Source organism: Cetorhinus maximus, chromosome 8 (assembly GCF_964194155.1).
Source record: "Cetorhinus maximus chromosome 8, sCetMax3.hap1.1, whole genome shotgun sequence".
Lineage (NCBI taxonomy): Eukaryota > Metazoa > Chordata > Chondrichthyes > Lamniformes > Cetorhinidae > Cetorhinus > Cetorhinus maximus.
The window spans coordinates 12002229-12028525 of NC_135886.1; the positions used below are offsets into that span (position 1 = coordinate 12002229).

General features: G+C 40.7%; 1 protein-coding gene across 4 annotated transcripts in view; it reads right to left on the reverse strand.

Annotated features, from left to right (window-relative positions):
* Positions 1–25972, reverse strand: part of rap1aa (RAP1A, member of RAS oncogene family a) — a 114000-nt gene extending 88028 nt beyond the window's left edge. The window contains exon 1 of one of the 4 annotated variants that reach the window (XM_078546434.1): positions 25865–25972. The gene's annotated coding sequence lies outside the window, so the exon portion shown is untranslated. Of the gene's footprint in view, positions 1–22911; positions 22981–23898; positions 24037–25864 lie in introns of those variants that run through there. The other 3 variants (XM_078546435.1, XM_078546436.1, XM_078546432.1) reach the window with 3 other exon arrangements.
* Positions 25973–26297: the final 325 nt, after the last annotated feature.

Genomic DNA, 26297 nt, shown 5'->3' on the forward strand with positions numbered 1-26297 from the left:
ATGGAAATCAGGCACTTCACATTAGTTCGGAAGCCTTGTGCATTTGACAATTCTACTGTCTGCTCCTCCATACTTACCTTGTTGGGGGAAAAAGTTTCCTTTTTCTAATAATGGCCCATATAATCTGAAGAGCCACAATTTTCATGGTAAATTGTGCACATTTGGCACATGCTCAACATAAGTGCCCTTGCATTTGTTACAAAGCTTGTAATCTGCCCTTGACTCCTTTTCTTACCACAGTACAATGACTCAGTCATTGAAGAGAGCCACTTTTATTCCAATTGACTACAAGCGAACAGTGAAAATAAAAAGATGGTTTTATGGAATTACAAGCACAAGACTCTTCCAGCTACCACATGCAGTATGCTTCTCCTCTAACAAGGAATATTTTACAAATAGCATTTTAATGAGTACTTTGCAAGCGGCACCTAATTGTACATTACTAATGGAATTCTATTAAAAAACCTGTCTCTGCACTAAGCCTGTTAAGAACAATAAATCCAAATTAATGGAATGTAAGCTATTGCAATGTACATACCATGCATTTATCCCAAAGATAAACTAGCTCAAGGTGTTTCACAGAAGCAAATAAAATTAAACACTGAAACATAAGGAGATACTAGACAGGATAAAAAGATTGGTCATTCCACTCATATGTAAAGAACAACAGGCCCAACAAGTTCATAAAATACAGGCTAATTGCATCGTTGGGCTTTTTCCACACCCTTCAAACTGTATAATTTGACAGGCCTACCATTAGCATTTCAATAATATTGAATAGCAGCACCAATGAGCATCTTAGTTACAAATTAGTAAGTTACTGGCACTTTATTTAAATACACAAAAAAATCCAAGGTCTATCTCACTTATCAGCCTGTTTGCAAACAGAAAGAAGGTTAAAGGAAGCATTGCGTAACTCTTATACACAAGTCACACTGTTGGTTATTGCTCAAGGCTTTGCTCGTGAGAAACCATCTTGCAGTTGTGTTCGGCACTGCAGCCAGCAGAAGAGGAAACTATACTGCAACCACATGCAGGTATAAATTTGCATGAGTCTCAAGCAGGAAGTGTTGAATGCGAAATCCTGAGAAATAATGCTTAGGTAGCCCGATAAGGAAGTAACCAACTATAAAATATTAAAAATGTAAAATACAAAAGTGAAAATAGTATTGAGCAACCTACACAATTGTAATATGGGTACAATATGATTGTGATTAGAGATATGGCTGCAGGGTAACCAAGGCTGGGAACTGCATATGCAATAAGGATACCGATATTTAGGAAGGACAGGCAAAATGGAAAAAGGTGGTGGATTGGTATTGTTAGTTAAGGATGAAATCAGTGCAATAGTGAGAAAGGATACTGGCTCAAAATCTAGATGTAAAATCAGTCTGGGTGGAGCTAAGAAGTAATAAGCGGCAGAAAATATTAGTGGGATTTGTCTATAGGCCTCCAAACAGTAGTGGTAATGTAGGGGACAGCATTAAACAGGAAATTAGATATGCATGTAACAAAGGTGCTACAGTAATCATGAGTGACTTTAATCTGCATATAGACTGGACAAACCAAATTAACAATTAAATTGTGGCAGATGAATTCCTGGAGTGCACACGAGATTTTTTTTAGACCAGTACGTCGAGAAACCAACTAGGGAACAGGCTATCCTAGATTTGGTATTGTGCAACGAGAAGGGGTTAATTAGTTGTTGGGCAGAATCCTTTAGGGAACAGTGATCATAATATGATAGAATTCTTCATTAGGATAAAGTGAAATACTCCAATCTGAAACGAAGGTCCTAAATCTAAATAAAGGAAACTACGAAGGTATGAGGGGTGAGCTGGCTACAGTAGATTGGTGAACTTCATTTAAATGCATGATGGTAGTTAGGCAATGGCTACTATTTAAGGAACAAACGCATGCATTGCAGCTGTTATACATTCCTTTCTGGCGCAAAAACACAACAGGTAAAGCAGCCCAACCATGATTAACAAAAGAAATTAGGGATAGTATTAGATCCAAACAGGAGTCATATAAATTTGCTGGAAAGAGTAGCAAGCCTGAGGATTGGGAACAGTTTAGAATTCAGCAAAGGAGGACCAAGAGATTGATTAAGGGGGAAAAATGGAGTATGAGAGCAAGCTTGCAAGGAACATAAAAGCAAACTGTAAAAGTTTCTATAGGTATGTAAAAAGGAAAAGATTAGTGAAGGCAAATGTAGGTCCCTTACAGTCCAAAACGGGAGAATTTATAGAACTACTTTAGTTCTGTGTTTAGAGAAAGACACAAATAACTTCCCAGAAATGGTAGGGAACCAAGTCCAGTGAGGAGGAAACGAAGGAAATTAGCATTAGTTTAAAAAAAAATGCTGGAGAAATTAATGGGACTGAAAGCCGATAAATCCCCAGGGCCTGATAATCTACATCTCAGGGTAATAAAGGAGTTGGCCATGGAAGGTGGAGGCATTGGTTGTCATCTTCCAAAATTCTGTAGATTGTGCAACAGCCCTAGCAGATTGGAGGGTGGCAAATGTAACCCCACTATTTAATAAAGGAGGGAGGGAGTAAACAGGGGATTACAGCTCAATTAGCCTAACATTAGTAGGGAAAGTGCTAGAGTCTATTATAAAGGATGTGATAACAGGACACTGAAAATAATCAACGGGATTAGACAAAGTCAGCGTGGATTTATGAAGAAGAAATTATGTTTAACAAACGGAGTTTTTTTTGAGAATGTAACTAGTAGAATAGGTAAGGAAGAATCAGTGGATGTGGTGTAGTTGGAAGTTGGATTTACAAAAAGCTTTTGATAAAGTCCCACAAGAGGTTAGTGTGCAAAATTAAAGCATATGGGATTGGCAGTAATATATTGGCATGGATTGTGAATTGGTTGACAGGCAGGTGACAGAGTAGAAATAAATGGGTCTGTTTCAGAATGGCAGGCAGTTACTAAAGGGGATACTGCAGAGATCAGTGCTTGGATCTCAGCTATTCACAATATATATCGATAATTTAGATGAGGAAACCGAATGTAATATTTCCAAGTTTGCTGATGACACAAAACAAGATGGTAATGTGAGTGGTGAGAAGGATGTAAAGAGCCTTCAAGACAATTTAGACAAGTTGAGTGAGTGGGTATATACATGGCAGATGCAGTATAACATGAATAAGTGTGAAGTTATCCACCTCGGTAGGAAAAACAGAATGGCAGAGCATTAGTTAAATGGGGATAGATTGGGAAATGTTGATGTACAAAGAGACCTGGGTGTCCTTGTTCACCAGTCACTGAAAGCTTGCATGCAGGTGCAGCAAACAGTTAGGAAGACAAATGGTATGTTGGCCTTCATTGCAAGAGGACTTGAGTACAGGAGTAAGGATGTCTTACTGCAGCTGTACAGGGCCTTGATGAGACCACACCTGGAGCAGAGCGCGCAGTTTTGGTCTCCTTACCTCAAAAGGATATACTTGCCATAGAGGGATTAGAGTGAAGGTTCACCAGACTGATTCCTGTGATGGAAGGATTGTTGTAAGAAGAGAGATTGTGTCAACTAGGCCTGTAATCACCGGAGCTTAGAAGAATGAGAGAGGACCTCATTGAAATGTATAAAATTCTGACAGGACTGGACAGACTGGATGCAGGGAGAATGTTCCCCATGGGGGGGTTTTAGAACAAGGGGGTCAAAGTCTGAGGATACAGGGTAGGTCTTTCAGGACTGAGACGAAGAGAAACTTCTTCGCTTAAAAGGGTGTTGAACCTGTGGAATTCTCTACCACAGAAGGCTGTGGAGGCAAAGTCACTGAATATAGAACCATAGAAAAGTTACAGCACAGAAGGAGGCCATTCGGCTCATCTTGTCCATGCCAGCCCGAGGACACCCTTTCTAATCCCACCTTCCTGCACCAGGCCCATAGCCCTGCAGCTTACAGCACTTTAGGTGCAGATCCAGGTGCTTTTTAAAAAGAGTTTAAAGTTTCTGCCTCTACCACCAACTTGGGCAGCAAATTCCAGACACCCACGACCCTCTGCGTAAAAAAGTTCTTCCTCATGTCCCCCCTACACCTTCTGCCACTTATCTTGAATCTATGTCCTCTGGTTCTAGAATTCTCCATCAAGGGAAACAATTTTATCCTGTCCACTATCTATTCCCCTCAATTTTGTACACCTCGATCAAGTCACCTCTCAGCCTTCTCTGTTCTAAAGAAAATAACCCCAACCTATCCAATCTCTCCTCATAGCTACACTTTTCTAACCGTGGCAACATTCTTGTAAACCTCCTCTGCACTCTCTCCAGAGCTATTACGGCCTTCCTGTAATGTGGTGACCAGAACTGCACACAATACTCCAGTTGTAGCCTCACCAGTGTTTTATACAATTCCAACATTATATCCTTACTTTTATATTCTATACCTCTGCCAATGAAGGAGAGCATTCCATATGCCTTCTTTACAACCTTGTCTACTTGAACTGCTGCCTTGATGGACCTGTGTACTTGTACGCCAAGATCTCTCACTTCATCTACCCCTCTTAGTATATTCCCATTTATTATGTAATCCCTGTAACTGTTTGACCTCCTTAAATGTATGACCTCACACTTCTCTATGTTAAAATCCATCTGCCACTTGACCGCCCCTCCACCAACCCACCTATATCATTCTGGAGATTATGGCTATCCTCTATACTATCCACTACTCAGCCAATCTTTGTCATCTGCAAATTTCCCAATCACGCCCCCCATGTTCACATCCAAATCGTTAATATATAACACAAACAGCAAGGGTCCCAACACCGAGCCCTGTGGAACACCACTTGAGACAACTTTCCATTCGCAAGGGTATCCGTCGGCCATTACCCTTTGTTTCCTGTTACAAAGCCAACCTTTTATCCAGTTTGCCACATTACCCTGAATCCCATGGGCTTTTACTTTCCTGACAAATCTGCCATGTGGGATCTTGTCAAATGCCTTGCTAAAATACATGTACACAACATCCACTGCATTACCTTCATCAACCCTTCTTGTCACTTCCTCAAAGAATTCAATCAAATTTGTGAGGCAAGACCTTCCTTTAACAAATCCATGCTGACCATCCCTGACTAGTCCATGTCTTTCCACATGATAGTTAATCCTATCTCTCAGGATTGATTCTACTAATTTGCTTACCACCGATGTAAGACTAACTGGCCTATAATTGTTTGGCATTTCCTTTGATCCTTTTTAAACAATGGAACTAAGTTTGCATTTCTCCAGTGCTCCGGTACCACCCATGTCTAGTAAATATTGGAAAATCATCCTCAGAGCATCTGCTATCTCCTCCCTGACTTCCTTTAGCAGCCTCGGAAACAACCCATCTGGCCCTGGTGACTTATCAACTTTCAAGGATTTCAACCCTTCGAGTACTTCCTCTCTCTTTACGACTATCCCGTCCAATACCTCGCAGTGTTCCTCCTAGACTACTATATCTACATCCTCCCTTTCCTTTGTAAACACGGAGACAAAATAATCATTCAAAACCCTTCCCACAGCCTCTGCATTTACACACAAGTTTCCATCTTCATCTCTGATACGTCCCATTTTTTCCTTAACTAACCTTTTATATATATTTGAAAAGGAAAGGTTTCTAGGTACTAAGGGCATCAAAGGGTATGGGGAGAGAGTGGGAGTATGGCATAGAGATGGAGGATCAGCCATGATCATACTGAATGGCAGGGTAGGCTCAAAGAGCTGATTGGCCTACCCCTACTCCTACTTCCTATGTTTCTAAAAGTTTCTCATAAATGTAGGGCCCCCAAACCAGTGTAAGGGGAACACTGTCCTGATCATCTGATACAGCTACACTCCGCGAGGACAACTTTTGATAAGTAAGCAGTTCTCAAATGATCCGAGGACCCAAGTACTGCGTCTAGCACTAAAAGGGCTGCAATTAACAGGCAATTTAATCCATATCTTTTTAAATTAGGGAAGTAATCTGGAATTGCTCCTTTTAATATGACTATTTGAACATTGTATAACATATGATAATCCAGTGCTCCAATGAGTCCTTTCTACTTCCGTGCACAAAAAACTCCAAGCTACAAATGCATTTATCCTCTCCAAACATTATGAATTCTATATGTACTTGCACACATAGTGTAATCAGGAGGTCTGGAACTGAGCAGTTTACCACCTCCCTCTTCCTCCCCACAAAAGGGTTTCCTTGGGAGAATCCTGTCATCTATGCCAAAAGGAAGCAAACAAAAAATATATAATTATGCTCAAAAGTGGGGTATCCAAAATGCAGCCTGCAGGCCATATCCAGCCAGAAGCTGTAATTAACTTAGTTTCATTTGAGCATGTATTTTATGCACCAATTTATAGCTTGAAAGCTTGAAGTTGTGCAAGAGGCTGTCCTCCGCACTGTTGCCTCATTGATGGAAGTCTTAAATGATAGCTAGATCAGTATGTATCCGCTGCTAAATTAATATGCACATGTATTTAAACTCTAGGGCTGTTTCCACAGAGAGACCCACCCTCGTATTATTGTTCCCCAAGAACAAGTTTTGCACAGCTAGCTACAAGTGTTAAATTGCCAGGACTCTGAAAAAAACAGCCACCAAAGGACTGATTTATCTCCCCTAGGATTAAAATTGAAGAGCCAAATTTCTCCATAAAACTATTCAATAAGTTGACAGCTGAACTGCTTCAGAGAAGAGATCCGTAAACGCCTTTGCCAAACTATTGTAGAACCAGGAAAGTTGCGCCAAAATTCAGTGTGCTGGCTTTACTGAAATAAAAAGTTCACTTCAAACTAAGAGATGCAATCCAGCCCATCATTCAGGATCTGACATTTCTTAATAGTGATACTGCCAAGTTAGCATCCCTGCAGATCAGCAATCAGATCACGATCTGCTGGAAGAGGAAATGCACTGATACTTTGAATGTTAAGCTCAATGTATAGGACACAAAATAAACTTTTTCTAAATACTGTTCCGGTTCTTTTCCTATGCAAAAGTCAGCAATTTATACTGCCACAGGGTCCCTTTGGTACTGTTCCAAATGGCCATTCTGCATGCAGTCTGAATGTGATCAGCTAAATTCAGTAGAGATCGAGAACTGAAGCAGAGAGCCCAATCTGTATGGCTCTTTTCCACAATGTCTTTATCATCAAGGGAGTCAAGATCACACTTCATGACTATGGAAAATGAAAAATTGTAAACACAAATTGTTTTCCCCTTTTATTGGTATTCTTGCAAATGTCCTGAGTGCAAAATGAAAAGCTTAGACATGTCTCTTTTTTCAGCAATACTCAAGTTCTACACTACCAAATGACTATTTAAAGTGAAAAATATTTGCTTCCACTACCCAGCCAGAGCTATTTTCAGAGGGATACGTTGCTGAATTCTTAACACTCATCTTCTCGTTCTGACCATGAAATTAAATAACTTGTTAAATATTGAGCTGATAAATTTGCTGTATCAAATAAACTTGGAGCACATTTACAAGATACTGGTTTTTTTCAACTGAATAAAGAATGAGAACACATTGTTACAAGTAGATCCTACAGAGCTGTTAAAACAAGCAAACTCGGTGTTAACATTGTGTAAAAGACTGCATGCATAAATTAAATGCTACAAAACTAGAAGCTATATCCAGCTATTTACAAGTAGACATTCTGTACGTATGGCAGGTGCCCAAGATGTTTTATATAAATTTATCTTTTAAGTTACTCCTTAATGAAGGATCAATTACAATTCTTGCTTCACTGTGCTGCATTTATCATTGATCTTTAAACCAAGCGAGCCTACAGTTAAACTGACAACTCATTCCCTTATTACCAAAATTGAGATAGTCACTTAAAGTTCTAATTATTCACTCAACAAATTCTTGGTTTGGTGTTATTTGCTTGGCATTACTGAATCACTTCATCCATTGCACATTTCAAACTTAGTATCCATTATTTGAGCATTTGTGCTTCACTTTGCTCCCTCAGGTTTAAAAGTTTCAAGTCAGTGTAAAGTAATGTTGTTCAACATGGCACCTTTAAACACTCAGCTTAAAGCCAAGAGATTCAAGTTTAAATTTGTTCTAAAATAATGAATAGCTCCTGCTGAAATGGTTGGGGGGAGTTGCCCAAGATTGCCAGTGTTTTCCCACTGGTAGACACAACGGGAACTAAATTTCTAGCTGAAAAATGGCGTCTAGCATATTTAATTGGTTCTCCAACCATTGGCTACCAACAAGTGGATTCCAAACAGCAAGTCAAATATGACAGGTTGTTTTAAGATTGACAAAAGGCCAAAAGAGCCTTTTTCTTCAAGTTAGATCATTCCAACTGCATCCTGCCTTTCTGGGACCAAAACGTGCTGCAGTACCACCTCTTGCATGATGTTATGCCATCAGTTTGAACTGTGTACATGCAAAATACTAACGCAGACAATCTATGCATACACAAGAAACTGGGATTTGCTTTGTAGTCTGTTTACAGACACCAACCATAGTAGTTGAAAAGAATGTGGTGCACATTCAGTCCCTTTCCAGAGACCTGGGCAACTAATCAAAAGCTTCCTTCGGCTCAATCACCACAGGTCAGCTTCTCACATGGTGCCATTCTATAAGACACGGGGTACAACCAGAGGCAATATATGCAACAGCTTTCCGAAAAAACCCATAATAAATGTGGCTCATATACAGCTGAAACAGGTTGGTGCTTTTATAGTTTCACATGTAGCCAACAGCAAGAGAAAGCATGCGAGTACTGTTGACTGCACTTTAATAACCTGAGGTCCCTTGCATATATTGCTTGGCAAGACTCCTTTATTTGCAAAAGCTCCTGAGTACTTGATGTCTAAGCAAAATCACCTTTCCATAATGCTGTTAAACTAAACTTACAACAACTTGACGAGGTTGGTAAAATTTTCTAGGATGCAATGATAGTAATTCACAATATCATAACACACTGTGAATTTGGATCAATGGTATTAGGAACTCAAGATACTTCTATTTAGTATTTTATAGTTGCTGTCTGCAAGTGTACAAAACTCATTTGCTAATACAAGGACTACAAAATTATGTACAATCACACTTTGCTAGATCTGGAGTCTTAACTTACGCAAATAATTTCAGTTATAACTTTCAACAGGAACAAATTTTGCAAAAGCAATCTTGCAATAAAGTTTGTGCCATTGCTAATTTTAAGTTGCTACAGAAGGTGTATTTTCAGAAGCAATTCTTCAGCTGTATAGCTCTCCTGAAGATGTGAAAGACATTAAATAAATGCATGTTCTCTCTTTTCTAGCTGTATTCAGTCTACAACAGCTCAAACAAATTCATGCTTCTACTAAATTCTCTTGACCCACGCCCTGCAAAAGGATTGCCTATTGCTTCTGTTTTGTAAGCAATGGATTTGGAGTATTTATTTTAACTGAAAATACAAACCATTATGTTACATCTTCAGTATAAGGTCATGTGTATACAACTGCAGATTGAATGCATGGTCTGGGGCTGAAGAGGAAGTGAAGCAGGGTGAGCTCCAATAGACAAGCCTTTCAAAACAAAAAAACAAAAAAATTGCTGTCTTGTCATATTCGCAGACTGCTGGCATCGCCTAGAAATCAGTGTTCATAAACAGCACAAAGGGTTGAGCATTATATAAAAGCTCAAGTGCACTCCAGGGACTGGTTCCAGTCAGTGGTATTGCTGCTACCTATTAGTGCTGTTAACGTGTACTGAATCCTTTTGACTGCACAACTAACAAGTGGACCATCTTTAAGCAAAAGTTTCCAGAAATATATTGAGTGTCTGTCAATAAAAAGTGTGGAATCATGTACAAGTTTATGATGGATAATAAGGAAATTATGCACTTGTGTGTGTTTTCAGAGTGGGGGAAGGGGACAAAATATTAGTGGTACATAGGAAGCTAAAAGTAAATCACAGGAAGAGACCTAGTGGATTTATTATAATTAATAAACCCGTAATGGAGGAAATAATGGAACTTAAGATGGGCCATTCTCCAGGACTAGCTGGTTTTCAATTCAGGATGTTAAAAGTAACTCAAAAGTATCATAGCTTTCCAGAGCTCTCTGATTTAGGAACTGTGCCTTTAGATTGGAAACATTTTAAGAATAGAGTGACATTTAAAAACGGAGGGAGGGAGAAGCCAGGTACTACAGACCTATCGGGTGTTTCATTGCCAGAGTGACTGAGTACTTGGACAAGTATCAGCAGGCCATAGTGAATCAGCATGGATCTGTGAAGGAAATATCTTGACTACTGTAGTTGAATTTTTTGAGGTGGTCACAAGCAAGGCAGATAGGGGGAAGTGTCTGAATGCTGTCTATACGAACTTCCAGAGGCATTATAAGGCTCCAGACAAGAATTGAAACATGAATACACAGAATTGGAGATAACTTATGACTTGGTAATTAGCTGGAAGTAAAAAAAAAAGGAATAAAGAATGAATTTTCCGAATGGTGGGATGCAAGTGATCTCCCAAGGGATCTTTACCAGGGCCTCAGCTTTTCACTATATACATTAATTACCTGGGTGAAGGAAGGAAAAAAATTATATCCAAATTTGAAGAGAATAGCAAAAAAGTAAATTAAAAAGGCTAACAGAACACTGGCCTAGATATCAAGTGGGTTGGAATTCAGTAAGTTTTTATAGTCGAGAGCAAGGTTAAGAACCGGACCCAAAGAGAGAAAAACAGAGTAAAAAATTCCAAGCCGCATCTCAATATTTGTAAGGAAAAAAATCATGAAACCTTTCAGCCACGCCTTCCAAGCCAGAGATCAAATGAATCAAGGTGACAAGAGGACAGCAAGATAGGAAAGAGAGAAAGTTAAATCTGATATACTGAACAATGCCATAACATGTCAATCAAAATCATACATAGTCCAACATTTAATGGTGCAAATCATTACCTATCCTCACCGAGTGAAACCAGCACAATTACTGAAAAGTTTTTATTATAATTCATTTACAGGATGTGGGCATACTGGCTAGGCCAGAATTTTATTGCCCATCCTTAACTGCCCTTAAGGTGGTGGTGAGCTGACTTCTTGAACCACTGCAGTCCACATGGTGTATGTACACCCACAGTGTTGTTAGGGAGGGATTTCCAGGATTTTGACCTAGCGATGGTGAAGGAACGGCGATATATTTCCAACACAGGATGGTGCGTGGTTTGGAGGGGAACTTCCAAGTGGTCGCATTCCCATATATCTGCTGCCCTTGTCCTTCTACATGGTAGTGGTCATGGGTTTGGAAGGTGCTGCCTAAAGAACCTTGGTGAGTTTCTACATTGCAGCTTGTAGATGGTACACAATGCTGCTACTGTGCGGTAGTGGAGGAAGGAATGAATGTTCGTATATGGGGTGCTTTGTCCTGGATGGTGTCAAGTCTTAAGTGTTGTGGGAGCTGCACTCATCCAGGCAAGTGGGGAGTATTCCATCACACTCCTGACTTGTGCCAAAGAGATGGTGGACAGGCTTTGGGAAGTCAGGAGGCGAGTTACTCACCTCAGGATTCCTAGCCTCTGACTTGCTCTTATAGCGACAGTATTTATATGGCTAGCCCAGTTCAGTTTCTGGTCAATGGTAACCCCCAGGATGTTGATAGTGGGGGATTCAGCGATGGGAATGCCACTGAATGTCATGGGGCAATGGTTAGATACCCTCTTGTTGGAGATGGTCATTGCTTGGCGCTTGTGTGCTGCAAATGTTATTTGCCACTTGTCAGCCCAAGCCTGGATATTACCCAGGTCTTGCTGCATTTGGACATGGAATGCTTCAGTATCTGCGTCATCACGAATGGCGAACATTGCACAATCAGCAGCAAACATCCTCACTTCTGACCTTGCGATGGGAGGAAGATCATTGATGAAGCAGCCGAAGATGGTTGGGCCTACGACACTACTCTGAGGAATGCCTGACGTGATGTCCTGGAACTGAGATGAATGATCTTCTAGTTACTTAGGTTAGGCCAACACGAGTACTGCGTGCAGTTCTGGTCACCACATTATAGGAAGGATGCGATTGCAGAGGGTGCAGACGAGATTTACCAGGATGCTGCCTGGGCTGGAGGGTCTGAGCTATGAGGAAAGATTGGATAGGCTAGGGTTGTTTTCCTTGGAGAAAAGGTTGAGAGAGGACCTGATAGAGGTGTATAAGATTATGAGAGGTATTGATCAGGTGGATAAGGCGGCACTTTTTCCAAGAGTAGAGCGGTCAATAACCAGGGGGCATAAATTTAAGGTAAGAGGTAGAAAGCTAAGAGGGGAGTGGAGGAGAAATTTTTTCACCCAGCGGGTGGTGAGAGTCTGGAACTCACTGCCTGAAAGGGTGGCTGAGTCAGAAACTCTTGTAACATTTAGGTAGTACTTAGATAGTCACTTGCATTGCCATAGCCTCCAGGGCTGTGTGCCAAGTGCTGGGAAACGGGATTAGTGTAGTCAGATCTTTGTTAACCGGCGCAGACACAATGGGCCAAAATGGCCTCCTTCTGTGCTGTAGACGCCTATGAGTTTATAATCACAACCATCTTTCTTTGTGCTAGGTATGACTCCAACAAGTGGAGAGTTTCCCCCCCATCGATTCCCACTGACTCCCATTTTGCTGGGCTCCTTGATGCCACACTCAGTAAAATGCTGCCTTGATGTCAAGGGCAGTCACTCTCACCTCACAAGTTCAGCTCTTTTGTCCATGTTTGAACCAAGGCTGTAATGAGGTCAGAAGCCGAATGAACCTGGCGAGACTCAAACTGGGCATCTGTGAGCAGATTGTTGCTAAGTAAGTGCTGCTTGATAGCACTGTTGATGGCCCCTTCCATTACTTTACTGATGATCGAGTGCAGACTGATGGGGCGGTAATTGACCGGGTTGGATTTGCTTTTTGTGTACAGAACATACCTAATCAATTTTCCATATTTCTGGGTAGATGCCAGTATCGTAGCTGTTCTGGAACAGCTTGGCTAGGGGCATGGCAAGGTCTGGAGCACAAGTCTTCAGTACTATTGCCGAATTATTGTCAGGGTCCATACCCTTTGCAGTATCCGGTGCCTACAGCTGTTTCTTGACATCACGTGGAATGAATCGAGTTAGCTCAAGACTGGCATCCGTGATGCTGAAGACCTCCGGAGGCCGAGATAGATCATCCACCCAGCACTGCTGGCTGAAGATTTGGGTACTTTCAGAGACCAGTATAGACAAGCTTTGCTTCTATTGAAATAAAGTTGGTGAGAGACAAACACAACCAAAAACTGGTGTAGGAATGGGAGAAAGATGAGCGGGCACAATAACCATGTCAGAAATTTTATCTATAACCCTTTTTATATAGTTTTAATTTCTTGCATTGGAAAATATCATGTAATTCCATATATTTCAATGGCTACAGATGAAGAATGTCAAGCTACCTCTACTGCCTACCCCACATTTCAAAAATGGATTATAAAACATAGATGTCTGGCAATTTAAGGTTTAGTAAAATTCCAAAAGAGGTCTCTACATCAATGAACAGGTTTTCAACACCTGAACAATGATTAAATTACTGCGTGTAACTCAGTGCCACCCATCTAGGTACTACTTCACTGCATTCCTCAATATCCCACTATGTCTGCTAAAGGTTAAAACATTAAAGTTAGAGTTACTGTATCTAAACCATAGCAGTCCTACAAAGTCAGAAATGGCAATTTGTAAATACTTGCTGATCTCAGGTCCTGGTTCCCACTTCAGATAATGGGAATTTTAGAACAATTTCTTACAGAAGTAACAGATAAGTTTGTTACATTTGTATCAATTTTGCAGTATTATACATTTTCCTGCAATATCTTACCAGAGGGCAGATAATTCAGTTATCAGCAATATCCCACTCATTGCATTTCCTGTTTTACCAAGATGCTGTTTAGGGCCAATTACAGTATATACTTTCACTGCATTTTGTGGGGATAAATACTTTGAAACTTTGATAAACTTTGCTACCACAGAAGTCTTGCAGATAACTCCAATACAACTGATGCTTTGGTCATTTTCAGTGTAGTTCCTGTCAATTTGATAGAGTTCGCAGAACACAGCCCAATTTTCCTGCAGTTCGGGGCTTTAAAATAACTTCAGGAAAGACAGTTACGCAAGCTACTTCCAACTGTAATGAGATAAAAGGGTGTAACTCTTTACTATGGTGCCCCCCACCTCAGAAACAGTTATTAAAAGTTATTAAAATACATTCCTGTATTTGTAATACATTCTTATAATAAATTGGAGACTCCAGGCCATATCACTCTTCCTTCCTTCATCGACTTTTATATTCCAATTCTCAAATATCCAATCCTTAACATAATATACTGGAAAATATATAATGTGTAACAGTTACTAGGAATTACATCTAATAAAGGTGAACATACAAGTACAATCCATTCCCATTTAAAAATCAGTGGTACTTGTAACATACAAGGAATAGGAGCAGGAGTAGGTCATTCAACCCCACAAGCCTGTCCCACCATTCAATAAGATCATGGCTGATCTGCCCCAGGCCTCAACTCCTCTCTTGTGCCAGCTCTTCATAGCCCTCAACTCCCCAATATTTCAAAAATCTATCTACCTCCTCTTTAAATACTTCGGTGATCTAGCCTCCATGACTCTCTGGGGTAGAGGATTCCAGACGTTCACTACCTACAGAGAAGAAATTCTTTCACATCAGTTTTAAATGAGTTTCCCCTTATTCTGTAACTATGTCTCCTAGTTCGAGATTCCTCCACTAGAGGAAACATGGTCCACATAAAAGGAGGTGGGCCGTGTTACAAGTACCATTTATTTTAAACGGAGAACCCCAAACGTATTGCTCCATGAGGAGAAAAAATGTGGCTCAAGAATTTGACATGAATGCTGGTTTAAAAAAAAGGGAAAAATCTAATTGTAATGAGGTAGCCATAACTCCAGGAGGTGATAAAACTGAATTGGTTTTATATTTTCTTGAAAGGCTACTTTTCCTTTTATAGAAGTGTTCTGTAATATTTAGTGTAATGCCTGCAGTAACCATTAGCATCCTTCCATCTACACAATGGGCATACAGAAAAACCAAATCTGTTGGGAATGGGATAGCTTCATATGGTGCACGTTTGCTGTTGGCTGAAGAGGCCAGTGAGGCAGGTTTGGTCACAAGTGCCACGTATGAAGTGTTGATCAGGAGCTGTTGGTTCCCGTGTTGGCACCTGTTGCCAAGCTGCTGTAACCACCTGATGGTCATGGTGGTACATGCTGATCCACAGGCGATGCTGCCATTTTCCACTGTCATCAGCTATCTCAGATGTGAAAAATTGACATTTAGGGCCTTCATGTCACATGTACAAGCATCTTTGAAACACCGCTTTGGGCTCCCTACTGGCTTTCTGGCTCTGGCTCCCTCATCATGCAGAAAATCCTTGGGTATGCATCCTGTCTTCCAGCCTGCAAACGTGTCCAAGCCACTGAAGTTGCCTCTACTTAAGTGCTAACATACTTGGTAGTTCCCTTGGCAAAACCGCCATGTTCATGATTTTGCTCTTCCACGAGATGCCCAGAATGTGCTGCAAACAGCGAAGGTGAAAGTTTTTGAGCTTCCTTTCTCAATAGTTAAGTAACCCATGTTTCACAGCCATACAACAAGGTGCTGAAAACACAGACCTAATCTTGGCACCAAGAGTCAGCTTGATGTTATAGCAAGGCCGGAGTTACAGTCTTGCATGAATAAAACCAGCTCTCTCAAGCAGGTCACAAAAAAAACAAAGTAAATCCAGCCAACATTTTCAGTTTAGTAAGTGAAACTCTATTTTACTGCATAATTGCCTTAATAATTCCCTCATCTGCTCTAAATGGATAAAGCTCATTTTAGATGTTAGTTTAAAAAAAAGCTTAAATTAATTGCAATCTCTTCCACCAGATTAAATTCTGTATCTGTTATACATTTAATTATGTCAGCACTGACTAAAAGCTCCACTAGCAAAAACAAATTGATGAATATTGAGGCATACATTATATAGCTTGCAAAGCTTTTATGCTATTCCCTTTAATGTAGAAATAAATCTACTGAGATGGAGCAAATGCTTTTGAGGTGCCATTTATTAAACACCCTTACTCCATGGGGCTTTTCAGTTTTGTAAATAAAATACTAAGAAATAGAAAATAGTCCTTACATTAGGCAGGCAATTTTATCAGGTGGATATGACAAATGTCATTGAAAGCACAAATAATCGTGGCAAACAAGAGTCTCCGGTCCTCCCTATTTGGATTTGTGTTTTTGTCAACCTTAGCTCACCTATTGTATACTCAGAGTCAGAGGGTTATGAATGCAAGTCTCACTCCAAGACCTGCCCACATAATCTAAAACATAATTCCAGTGCAGTACTGAGGAAGTACTGAATGAAGCATAATGAGACATTAAACCCAAGCCCTCTCTGGTGGAGTGGTTGGTGACAGATTCAATTGCGGCTTTCAAAAAAAGAGAATTGCGTAAATATCCGGTGATAAACTTGCAGGGTTTTGGGAAAAGATGAGTGTGAGATTAGCTGAGATGCTCTTGAAGAGCCAGCATGGACATAATGGGCCAAATGGTTACAGCACAGAAGGTAGCCATTCTATGATTGAGAAAAACAGATAATCCCAGCCTGACAGTCGGAGGGCTTGCCCTCACTAATTGAGCAGAGAATGAGTTAATTTGCCATTTCACCAATGACTAAGTCGTACACCAATCTTGTCTATTTACATAGCCACCTCTTTTTTAAAAAGTACAATAGGGCAAAATGAAATGCCCCATATCACTATTCAAAGATAGGAGAAATTTTCTCAAGGTCCTGAACAATATTTATTTCTCAACCAGCATCACTTTAAAAAAAATCCTGTCATTTCCTACATTGCTGTTTGTGGAATCTTGCTGTGTGAAAAATTGGCTTCTCTGCCTTCCTACAGTGCAATAGTGACTACACTTCAAAAATATATCTCTAGCCGTGAAACCCCAAATGGAGGTCACAGAAACAGCAAATAGGGTCCCTATCCCCCCACAATGGCACTGAGGCCCAGACTGTGCTGGCCCTGCCCTTGTCTTGCCTGTCTCAGTCTCCCCGCTCCAGGCCATGAGCTCCTGCTTGCGGTTACTTCACTGAGTCTTCTCCACTGGGGAGTAAAGAGAGCTTTGCTGAAACCTTTTTGCCTGATTTACACTTTTTTTAAAAAAACGTAGCTATGCAAAGAGTCAAGGTTGGTGTGCGAATTTTCAAAGAGGGCAAGTTAACTCATCTTCTAATGTTCAATTAGTCAGCGAGGCCAAGCCCTCCAATTATCAGGGGCTGGGATTATTTGTTTCTCTCAATGGTGCAACACAGAAGGAAGCCATTCAGCCCATTATATCCATGCCAGCTCTTCAAGAACTCCGCTAATCTCATTTTCACCCCCCGCCAAAGCCCTGCAAATTTCTCATTAGCTAATTATACAATTCTCTTCCGAAAGCCACGATTGAACCTGTTACCAGTCACCACATTCCAGATCTTAACCACAATCCATAAAAAAAACTTTTCCTCCGAATGTCACATATGGCTCTTTTGCCCATCACCTTAAATCAGTGTCTTCTGTTTCTTGACCCTTCCATCCTTGGAAACAGTTTCTGCCCATTTACTCTGTCCAGATCCATCATGCTTTTGAACACCTCTATTAAACCTCCTCTCAATCTTCTCTAAACATTTCAGCTTTGCTAATTTATCCAGGTAACTGAAGTCTCAAGTCCTGGAACCATTCAAATTTTTTTCTGCATCCTTCTCCAACACCTTCACATCAGTCTAATAGGTGCAGCCCAGGGTCTATTTTAAAAATGTAAAATGTCATTTAAATATTTTCATGAATCCATAGCTAATGTAAACTTGGTTTAAATATATACTCCATGATGCCTCTGTATAGCATATAAACTCTTCTGAAGCACCATAGGAATTTATTGCACAGAAGGCCATTAAGCCCATTGAATCTGTGCTAATGGTGCAGGAGTAATCCAAAACTAATCTTGCTGCATTGCTCACTCTTCTTAAATTCTATATTTTCCTCCATTTTGAATATTTATTCAACTTTCCCATTGTAAAGTATTCACACTCTAACAATTCCATGCACAGAAATCTCCATTCATTCTTCATGTAAATTCTGCATTTATAAATTCTCACAGACTCCCCAACTTGAAAAGTTATTTCCTGTCAAAAACTTTATAAATTTAACAAAGTAAAACACTTCAATCTCCTCCTGGTTCCAGTGGAAATAGCTCCAGTATCACAACCTCAAATAATTTCCCATTCCAGCATCGTCTTAGTGAAGCTACATGGTAAATAGAGTCCTTTCCAATTTGAGAATCCCCTCCACCAGGCTGCACGGTATAAAGTGTGGCCTAATCTATGTTCCATTCAGATGTATCACTATACTTTTGCACCTTACATCCCTGCTCATAAAACCCAACTTATTTTTTGTCTACAGCATTATCTTCTCAAAGTAGACAACAATTCTTTATAAAAAAGTAATCTCCACTCTCCCCCTCAACCAGCAATAGCACCAGGTCTCTCCCAGGCTTGGTGAGGGGAGAAAAATACCTGTTGCTGCATTACCCAACATAAACCACCCTTTGCGATAATTGGAAAGGAATCTTCTATTCAAATAATGCCTGAATAAAGGCAGTTTTGTGGTGTCAACAGGCAACTAAAGACCAACCTGTCGGAACATGTATTCTTCATTTAAACTGGTTTTCAACTACAAAACAAGTTCAATACAGACTCAATTTGCGCTATGTACTTTCTCCCCTGTGGGGTAACAGAAGAAAGATAAAGTTTCTCATGTACATTGATCATTACAAATCTGGTCTCCATTTTTAACAATAGGAACGCTTGTGTGTATCTATTCCAGCTTGCAGATTTAACTTACACACTAAGAGTAAACTCCTCAGGATGCAGAATGGAAAGGAGATGGATATAATGACAGAGCTTTGAATTTGAATCCACTTGCCCACAGTCGTTGTGTTCCTGGAAACTGCAACAACAATATAAAAGAACTAACAACTGCTGGAATTTTTAATAAATCAGATGCCATAAAGTAGAACTTGTTCTGACTCACGGCCCTGCACCACGATTGCGTCAAACAGGAAGGAGGTCACAGTACTTCAGTTTCCAACAGGGAGGCCTTTGGGTCAGTCAGATCTGCCAACTTTTTAATTCCAACTACGAGTGAGACAGCACAAAAAAATTCTGTCTCTAGAAACCAAAGATAGTTTAAAGCTATTAACTCCAAGGTGCACAGATGAAATCAAAATTTTCTTTCAATATTCTATATTTCTCCTTCATAGTTGGTTTACAAATATTTTTAATACAAGATACTTTGAGATATTCATTCTCCCACACAAAGTTTATTTGCAGGGGATGGAAACTGGCCCTTCCCATATAGCCCAGCTGATCAAATGTCTCAAAATTCAGTGAATCACAGTCATGGCATAGCAGTTAAGTCTCAATTCTCCTGCATTGCTCAAAATAAGGCTGCAGTGCTACAAGGTGGCAAACGGCCAGTTGGTAAAAGCCAGCAATCTGTATGCACCATGGAAAGCAATATTTTGATTCCTTAAGTGGATGGGGGAAGGAGTTTGAATCCATGCTCTTTTGGGGAGGCAAAAGCAGGTGAACGTTTCCAATGTTACCACACAGCCAACATCTCAGGTCTAAGAATAGCTCAGATGCACAGTAAAGTTGCTTTTCCCCTCAGTACTCCAAAAATAATTGCCATCATCCTAATTCGAGTTTTTCACAGAACCATTAAGATTGCAACCTAATCAGTCCCATTCCGCTGATACCGCCATATTGCGGAGAAAACTGGTATCCAAAAAAGAGACAAGGAGCTGTTATTTAAAATTTTCTTCAGCTTGTTTCAAGTCCTCCCTCTGCAATCTAATGGGGTTGTCTCAAGTGAGAAAAAAAAATCTTATTCCAATTATAAAGCTATGCAAGCACACAGGGCAGGTATTCCCATACTCCGGGTCCATGCCAACATTGTAGATCAGAAACCAAATACTTCCCCACTGAAGAGGGTAGGAGAACATTACAGCTCACCCAACAGTCCTATTAGCAACAGGTTGCACGACCTAGAAATGTATCTTAGACCAACTCGCAACTATACAGCACCTCACCATGTCATTCAGAAGTACCCCAAATGCTTTATACAAAGTCAATTACACTGTAACAACAGCCATTTTGCACCAGCAAGTTCCACAAACAAGTTCCAAAAACAGTAATGAGATGAATGACCAGTTCTGGTGGTGTTGGTTGAAAAAAGGTGTAGAAGATAAAGTCACTTCAAACCACAAAATCTTGGAAGTCACCTGAACTATAGAAATGTACAGATCTTCAGCATTGAGCTGCACTCCTTCAGTGAGGCACACAAATGTAATATCAGATTATGTGCCCATATCCTGCCTTGAATCCATAACCTTGCCAGTTAAAGGCTTGGTTAGTAACACTTGCCAAGCTGACTTGTTTATATTGGTCAAAGAAGGAATCAGAGGTGGGAAAGTTCCTACCACATAACTGTGAATTATTGTTTTTGCCAAATTTTTAGGTGCTGAGGATCAAAGCATTTTTTTTTAAAATGTGAATTTCACTTTTTGAAAAGATACCAAAATATTTTTTTTTTCATAATTTGAAGGTCACCATTATGAACAGGCAAGGGCCTTGCATATGGTGTGTAAATATTTTGTACAGGAAATGTACTATTTTGAAAGGGGTGTGGAGCAATTTTATATGCGTTGCTCAACTGAAGAGACAGTGTTGATCTAATATTTCAGCTGAACTTAACATTCCACATGGATTTTAAGTAAAACAATGAAAAAAAGACAACTCCTCATTTAAAGCTGCATATTCCAAATATAAGCACACATCACCACTGGTAATATTGCAGTTATCGGTTACAAAAATAAGTTCCCAAACTGCTCCAGTTATTTGAGTGCAACCTAAAAAAAAGTTGACCTTTAAAACAGAGCGCTAGATTCTGAATTAAAATGGTATGGCTACAAATTAAATCATGGCACTAGTGAACAGAAGTGTTGTCTTCACACACCCGCTATGCTGTCTATCATGTGCACAAATGATGCGGTCTTGTCTTGAATGTTCTTTTGGGCCATATTCCTCAAAACAGTGATCAAAATTCCTGCTTTTTTGTCAAACATACACAGCTACTCTGCAAGGCACCTCAAAATATGCAACTTCCTTGAAGGGATATGTTGAAATAAAGATTCAAATTTATTTTTTTTAAGCAAAGGGACATGTTTGTTATTCTCTCCAATGGAAGATGGGTTGGATGATAAAGGGGTGGGCTAGGAAATACAAAAAATGTGCACTGCAATTGAATAATCCTCATGAAAAGTAATTTCAATTGTCCAATGGCTGATATCAAATTAAGACAAAGGCTTCAACTCTTCCATCTTGACTCAAAATTTTTCTAAAGATGGTGACCAAATTCCATAAGTACAGGGCAGCGTTCTGAAATCTCACCCAATCCCAGTGCCAAGTAGCCATTCATAGGCAATTTTTCATTTCCATGAGCAGAACCTCCAGGCTATGGAACTTTGGCAGGAGAACAGGAGAAAAGAAATCACACCAGATTCTCTCTCCAACTTTAAGTGCAACATTTTCAGCAAAAAAAAAGGTGCGGCGGGAAGAATTTCTTTTCCTTTAAATGTAGAAATTCTGGCCCATTTCCACCCCCTTTTTGTCCAAAATCTCTAACATCCAACTGCCACTCCAACTGAAGATAGCTAACTCAACACAGACCATGAATTAAACCAGGGGCTTCTGATTATTTTTAACATGTCTAAAGGATGTGAAATGTCCTTACAGACATCTGAACAGTGACAGGAAATGGAATTCTGCCAAATGTAGCATTAAACAAATATATTTCACATGTAGGAACAAATTATACAAAAAAATGCAACACTGCTACAATTGCAGTCTCTTCTGCAAGCCCAGCAGTTCCCCCCCTCCCACTGGGATTTTGGGAAGATGAAATTGATCAAGGCCCAATGGTTCCAGGTTTGCAGACACTATATTCCACGTACTCTTTCACTGAACCATGAGGGTCTTTAGTGTTCTCTAATAGTCAAAATGTTTTGAAATGAAACTTAATCAAACAATTTAAAAATTACCACAACAGGGCTTTTATAGTGCTTATATTGTGAAAAAATCTCCCAAACATTACTGAGAAGTAGGGGTTATACAAGAGATATGCATTGAAGAAACGTTTTAAAGATGGCGAAGGAACAATGCAGACAGTTTAAATGTGAGTTGAATACAGTAGAACTGGCAGCTGATGGCTCTATGACAAGTGGGGTGGTAGGAAGGGGAATACATAGGAGACTGGGGTTGGTGGACAAAGGTCACACAGGGTTGCAACACAGGATTAAAGGGAGTTGCACAGGGAGGTTTGGGAAAGGCTGTAGAGGGATCTGTAAATAAGGGCAAGGGCTGGGGAGGGACAGCAAGAACAGGGAAAAGTGGAACCTCTACTAATGGAAGCAGGCAACTTCGGACAGGGTGAAGTGTGGGTAACATTGAGCTCAGAAGGAAAGCACAGTAGAAAGTGCCTGATGTTAATGGAGGAGCAATGATGAGAAGAGATGGAGAGGGGCAAGGTGGAAGATGGTGAAAGCTGACAATGCCGAAAGAAACAATCAGGAGAAAAAAATGCTGAGGCTTGTATGCACTTTGTACCCTCAATTTGTTTGAGTTAAAATTAAAGCACAACTCAATTTTTAAATCCTCTAGTGCCACATTAATATTCTAAAAAACAGGAAGTGCACAACACAAAAATGACACACTCTAGCATGTTTCTTTCCATTTTAAAGGCTTAAAAGTCATACATGCAGTTAACACTCTTTGCAGTTTCAACACAAAACATTAAGCGTTAAGCATCTTACTCAGGTTAGCATCATGTCCGACAGCCTGCCAGTTTTGTAATACCAGTAACCGCCAACCAGCATACTCCGTGCTCAATTTGATCATACATTTACTATAAAAAGAGGTATGAACTGTACGATATAATTCTATCAAAAGGTTCTAGAGTTCATCTTGGGCAACTCCTCTTCTGGTAGCGAAAGAAGTTGACTAAAACCAATGTCAGCCACTCGTAAAAAGCTGCTGTTATGAAATCCTGTCCAACCTTACACAATCCCACAGGGCAGTCAAAGGCTTTCCTAGTTTGTGAAACTTCTTTCAGATCATGCAGGCTCTTCCAATACAGCAACAGCACATTCCATTTGTCCAAAAGCATCATATTTACCAGTATTTCTTAATAATTTAACCATCACTCCTTACGGTTCACCATGACTTGTTGTAGAAGGCAGTGAAGCACTGACAAGATCAACCCAGTTTTGCAGAACATTAAACGTTTAAAACAAATCAACTCCAAACCTTGGTTGATATATTCACATTGGGTAAAATTGCACTAAGCACCGACTGTCACAAGAAATTATAACCACAAGGTGACTTTTAATCTTAAAAGTAGATGCTGATTAAACTGCACTGTTAAGACATTTTGAACTCTCAAACTCACATTCAAATCCAACATTCTGCTCAGACAACTTTTAAACAGGCATGTCCAGCTCACATTACAAGCTAACAAGAGGTGAAATTCATTTAATTTTATTTGAACTCCTAACACTAAAGGAAATATCACTGTCACCTTGCTATTGCAAGGTGAAATGTACTGTTATGATAGAAACAATTTAAAAACTATGCCAAACATTCATGTTGTATGGTATTAAATTTTCCAACCACCAGTGCTTCAACCTAATGGGATATAACTCAAAATGCTCCCTGAACACAAATCAAGGACAAAATCTATAGTTGCACTTCCAGGTATTGTCTAAGTTCAGGTACGCAGGATATACAAATTTCACACTCACCATAACGCTCACTAAAATCCTACAACACTGCACATTATAACTGAAAATGAAAATGTTAAGGGAAAAAACCAGCCATGTTTCAAAGTTCAAAATTCCACTGTTCCACTTCAGGGAGGGAGCAATGTCTTACAAAGCACTAAACAGAAGCTCACATCACAAGGAGATCCTTAAATAAACATTACAGAATAAGGAAGAAGAGTCAGAAGCCAATCAGCACACAGAAGTATTACAGGTAGGAGCAAACTGCTTACAATGTGCCACACCTTTTAAAGGAGAATCTTCGTCTGCAGTGTGAGCTCTTTACATTAATATGGTGGAAATAATCAGCTACAAAATCACAAAGCAAATCAATAGTTCTCAGAAATCAGATAAAAGGCTGGGAAAATACAGGTCAAGCAGGTGTTTGCAGGCTCTGAATTCATTCCTGAGATTCTAGTATTTTGTTTTTATTATACTTTTCAGTCTATTTCAGGTTTCCAGACTTTTTGTGTGTTTCTTTCCCATCAATTACTAAAGTTTGATTATATAGACCTAAAATTTAGCAGGGGGCCAACTCTCCTTTCATATAAACAACCACAAAGTGTAGGTCCATACAATGTACCTGGATTCATTTCTGCAGTAATGGTAGTCCTTCGCATTTGAAAGGTCCATCAAATATAGCAAGTTAGATTAAGCAATTAAGACAAGTGCTTCAGACAATTTGAAAGACAGGATCTCTAAAGGTACCACAGACTTCAGCAATAAAACATTTGTTACTTTAAAATCAGAGGCTGATACACTCCACAAACATCATTTGAAAAGCAGAGAACAGAATTGGATCTCAGGAACGGATTTTGCCACATAGCAATCAGTTCTGATGAATTGGGCCCCCCCCCCAAAACATCAGCTCATCTTCCCCTCTCAGTTGCCTGGTGTACCTCCAACATTTGTTGTCCATCATCAAGTTTACTAAGCATATCAGCCCCACTCAAAATACAAATAAAATAGGTTTGAATGTTGTGGCAACTGATGCAAGGTTGTTTCTATACCCATGCAGGTTGGATCCCTAGAGACTAACAAGCAAGAATTGCTAAATGTCACTCAGCACCAAAACTGTGGATCCATGACAGAAAAGAAAACTTTTGTCCACCAGTCTGCTATCCAGTTATGGGAACTGGATTCAGTGTAAAATACTAGATGTAAATGTCTTTTTCACTGAAACCCAGCCGAACACATACCGGTATAGAACCAACCTGAATTAAACGCCTACCACTGCGCCCAATGTTACTCCACCCAGATACTGTACAGCTTTCTGAGAAGTGTTTTCACTGCAAGTGGGCACAGTGAGAAAGTTTCACAGCTTTTATCATTTCTCGCCGCTAATTATTCAGCCTGTGCCTTTACCCGTTCCTTCAAACTGAAGCTTTGCTGGAGTTTGCACATTGGTATTTTTATTGGAACTGCTGCTGCTGCTGCCTGGGCACAGCCCACACTCGGGCTGCTGTCAGCCACACTGGCGTTATCCAAGAGGCCCTGAGCCCCAGTATGGCCGGGCTGGGGATACTCTGTTCCCCGGGGCAGCACTTCACTCCAGCCCGGGGTGTGTGTGGGGTGGGGTGGAGAAGCTCAACTCCCCCCCCTTGCCCCGGGGAGGCCCAGGGTAACCGGAGGCCCCGGACTCCTCCCCGCTCGGAGCCTGCGGCCGGGCCCGGGAGCGGCGGCTTTGGGCGGAGAGGAGGAGGAGGAGGAGGAAGAAGGCGGCGGCCTCTCTCCACCCCCGGTGCCGCACCGTCGCGCTCTTCCTGCCCCGGCCCCGGCCTCTCTCTCTCTCTCTCTCCTTAGTCCCGGTTACCGCCCCCCCCCCCCCACCCCACCAGGCCGCCCGGTACCTCCCTCTCCACCCCCCAGTCTCGGTGTCTCCCTTGCCCTCCCCCGGGCCTGCCCCCCCGAGTCCCGCTCTCTTCCCCCCCCCACTCCGGTACCTCACCCCCTCACTCGCTCTCTCGCTCTCGCCGCCGCCGCCGTTTCTCTCCGGCTCAACCCGCTCGAGCTCTTCGCACAACGTCACTGGCAGCCTCGCTCTGGCGCCTTAAAAAGGGAAACTCCTCTTAAAGCGGCCGTGGCCCCGCCAGCGGTCCCCACCAGACACACCGAAGTACTCAAAAACAACCCTCCAAAATACTGAAACGCCCTCAAAATATTAAAACATCCCAAATCTGAAATACTCCAAATACAGAAACACTCCAAGGGCTGAAATAGCCTAAATACTGGAACACCCTAAATGCTGAAATACCCCCAAACACTTAAATAACCTAAATACCGAAACATCCCAGGTACTGAACTGAAGTATTGAAATACCCGAAATACTGATGCCTTGGCATTTTGGTATCGTCAGTGGATTGATAAGCCAGAGACCCAGA